Genomic DNA, 4,144 nt, shown 5'->3' with positions numbered 1-4,144 from the left:
ATAAATGAATACATACAACAATTTGAGGCTGGATTCCAATATGTACCATATATTGCACAGGATGACACAAGTAAGGGCGAACACTTCATGCGGGGACTTCTCTCTGAAATTAAACGAGATGTACGAATGTCGAAAGTTGTTACATACGGGGAGATAGTGGAAAGAGCACTTATGGCAGAACATGATGAACTTGACATTGACAGAGACAGGCAACAGCGAAGGCAGCAGTACTTTCAAAGAAGCCAAGGTACAGGACAAGGCAAAAAGACCGATAGCAGAGGTACTCGACCAGAGGAACCCCGTGGCAAGGGTCCTCCTCCACGTAAAGAACAAGATAGATCACCTTGTCCTAAATGCGGTAAACTCCACGGTGGAGAATGTATGCAAGGTTCCAATGTTTGCTATCGTTGCAAAAAGCCAGGGCATCTCGCCAGAAATTGTCTCGGAAGTTCTGAGAAAGTACAGGGACGCCTTTTCTCCATGACCAAAGAGGAAGTGGATGCGGATACATCGATGATCACTGGTATTCTCTTGATTTCTGGAATCACTGCTATTGTTTTACTAGATTCAGGAGCCATGCATTCTTTTATTTCGTAATCATTTGTAAGGAGACTGGGAATTACAGCTAGTACAACAGAGACACAACTCGCCATTGCCTTACCTTCCGAGCAAGAATTACAGACAGACCAGATTGTGCGAGGGTGTCCAATATACATCCAAGGCCATCAGATGTATGCTGACTTGATAGTTCTGAGGATGACAGATTTTGATGTGATATTGGGAATGGTTTGGCTCTTGAAGTATAGAGTTACTATTGACTGTGGCATAAAGATGATCAAGTTTGCACCAGTAGGAGCTGAACCATTCACAGTAGCAAGTGCAGGTATATCCTTACCTTTTCGGATAATCTCTTGTATGAAGGCTTGTAAATTATTACAGAAGGGGTGTCAAGGATATTTAGCATCTGTTTTAGTTATTGATCCACCGGTTCGTGAACTAAAAGATACAGATGTTGTGTGTGAGTTTCCAAAAGTATTTCTTGATGATGTAACAGGCTTACCCCCAGATAGAGAGATCGAATTTGTAGTTGATGTTGTGGCAGGAACTCATCCGATCTCAAAAGCTCCTTATCGATTAGCTCCTACCGAAATGAAAGAATTGAAAGAACAGTTACAGGAGTTGCTTGACAAAGGGTTTATTAGACCGAGCTTTTCACCTTGGGGTGCACCTGTTTTATTTGTGAAGAAGAAAGACGGTACCCTTCGTCTATGTATTGATTATAGGGAATTAAACAAAGTGACAATTAAAAATAGATATCCACTCCCCAGAATTGATGATTTGTTTGATCAATTACAAGGAGTTGCTATCTTTTCGAAGATTGATTTACGATCAGGCTATCATCAACTAAAAGTAAAGTCAGAAGATATCTCAAAGACTGCCTTCCGGACCAGATATGGGCATTATGAATTTCTCGTAATGCCATTTGGACAAACGAATGCACCAGTTGCTTTTATGGATTTAATGAACAGAATTTTCAAGCCATTTTTAGACAGATTCGTAATTGTATTTATAGATTATATTCTCATCTACTCACGAACTGTAGAGGAGCATCGAGAACATCTGAACCTAGTTTTGCAGACTTTGAAAGATAAACATTTATATGCCAAATGGAAGAAATGCGAATTTTGGCTTGAACATATAGCATTCTTGGGTCATATCATTTCAAAAGAAGGCATATCTGTGGATCCAAGCAAGATTGAAGCTGTTAATAACTGGCTACGACCAACTACTGTTACCGAGGTACGCAGTTTTCTTGGGTTAGCTGGTTATTACCGTCGGTTTATAGCAGGATTTTCCAAGATAGAATTGCCTTTGACTGCATTAACACGAAAGAATGTGAAATTTGTGTGGAACGAAGCATATGATCATAGTTTCCAAGAATTAAAAACAAAATTGACATCAGCACCTGTCCTTGCGATACCAGAAGGACCAGGAGATTTTGTGGTATACAGTGATGCTTCGAAACAAGGTCTAGGAGCAGTTTTAATGCAGCATGGGAAGGTGATTGCTTATGCCTCACGACAATTGAAAGAATATGAAAAGAACTATCACACACATGACTTAGAACTGGCAGCAGTGGTATTTGCGTTGAAAATATGGCGTCATTATCTGTATGGTGAACGGTGTGAAATTTACACGGACCACAAGAGTTTGAAATATTTCTTCATGCAAAAAGAACTGAATATGCGACAACGACGTTGGTTGGAATTAGTGAAAGATTATGATTGTGTTATTAATTTTCATCCAGGTAAAGCCAATGTTGTTGCAGATGCGTTAAGTCGAAAATCCAGTTCTATTGCCACAATGTAAGTACAAGAACAAATTTTATGGGATTTGCAGAATTTGAAGATTGATGTTATTCCAAAGGGAGCTGCAATCCAGTTATCTATCTCTCATGGTTCGACCAACACTTGCAGACATGATTAAGGTCGAACAAAGTGCAGATAATGAAATACAGCAATTGAGACAGCGAGATGAAGAAAAAGGAAATCGGAACTTTGAATTGAATGGGAAAGGAATTTGGACTTATCGAGGTAGATTGTGTGTACCGAAGCAAAGAACGATCAGAACTGACATTCTTATTGATGCACATGCTACACCCTACTCGATCCATCCAGGAGGCACCAAAATGTACAAATATTTGAAACCATTATTTTGGTGGCCAGGTATGAAAAAGAACATTGCTCAATTTGTTGCACAATGTCTAACGTGTCAACAGGTCAAGACTGAACATCAAAGACCAGCAGGACTCCTGAAACCATTGCCTATTCCTGAATGGAAATGGGATCATATTACAATGGATTTCATCATTGGTTTACCAAGAACACAAAGAGGATTCAATGCTATGTGGGTTATTGTGGATCGACTTACGAAATCAGCTCACTTTCTCCAGTGAAAACCACATATACGATGAATCAATATGCTGAAGAATACATCAAAGAGATAGTGAGGCTTCATGGCATCCCAATGTCCATTGTATCTGATAGAGATCCCAAATTTACATTTGCATTTTGGAAAAATTTACATCATTCCATGGGAACTCGATTAGCATTTAGTACAGCATTCCACCCTCAAACAGATGGACAATCAGAGCGAGTAAATCAGATCTTAAAAGTTATGTTGAGAGCATGTATATTGACTTTCCAGGTAGTTGGGACAGTAAACTACCGTTGGCTGAGTTTACATATAACAATAGCTATCAGTCAAGTATTGGAATGACACCATATACTGCATAATATGGTAGAAAATGTCGATCTCCAGTACATTGGGATGAAATAGGAGAAAGGAAATTATTAGGCCCTGAATTGGTACAACAGACAGCCGAATTGATAACCAAGATCAGAGAAAGAATGCACACTGCCCAGAGACGACAGAAGAGTTATGCTGATGTGCGACGTCGTCGATTGGAATTTCAGGTCGGTGACCATGTATTTGTAAAAATATCACCATTGAAAGGCATTTTACGTTTCGGAAAGAAGGGAAAATTGAGTCCAAGATATATCGATCCATTTGAAATCTTGGAAAAAACAGGAGACAAAGCCTACCAAGTTGCATTACCACCGAGTTTATCAAACGTTCATAATGTTTTTCACATTTCCTTGCTACGAAAGTATTTGGCCAATCCTTCTCACGTTCTTCATTATGAACCATTAGATCTTGCATCGAATCTCTCGTATGAAGAACGACCGGTCCAAATCCTCGACAGAAAATCAAAGGTGTTACGAGGCAAGGAAATACCCTTGGTGAAACTATTATGGCGCAATCATGCAATTGAAGAAGCAACTTGAGAGCGAGACGATGAGATGCAACAGAGATATCATGAACTATATGGTACGTCAAATTTCGAGGACAAAATTCTTCGAAGGAGGGGAGAATTGTAATGCCCGGTTATTCGTACAAATGATAGTAATGCGTTTATGTCGTTTATTATGTAGTTATTTGCCTCATTAGATTTCACGTGATGATTGAGGTATCAATATTGAGATTGAACATGATTTTTATATTGTCCATGGTGTATTGAGAATGAATATTTGTTAAAATAGTGATAGTAAGAGGTGTAGGTAGAAGTAGTGTAATGAAGTTA

Source organism: Primulina huaijiensis, chromosome 15, assembly GCF_012295235.1.
Source record: "Primulina huaijiensis isolate GDHJ02 chromosome 15, ASM1229523v2, whole genome shotgun sequence".
NCBI classification, from domain to species: Eukaryota; Viridiplantae; Streptophyta; class Magnoliopsida; order Lamiales; family Gesneriaceae; genus Primulina; species Primulina huaijiensis.
The sequence above is the reverse complement of the archived record's forward strand: the minus strand, read 5'-3'. Positions refer to the sequence as shown.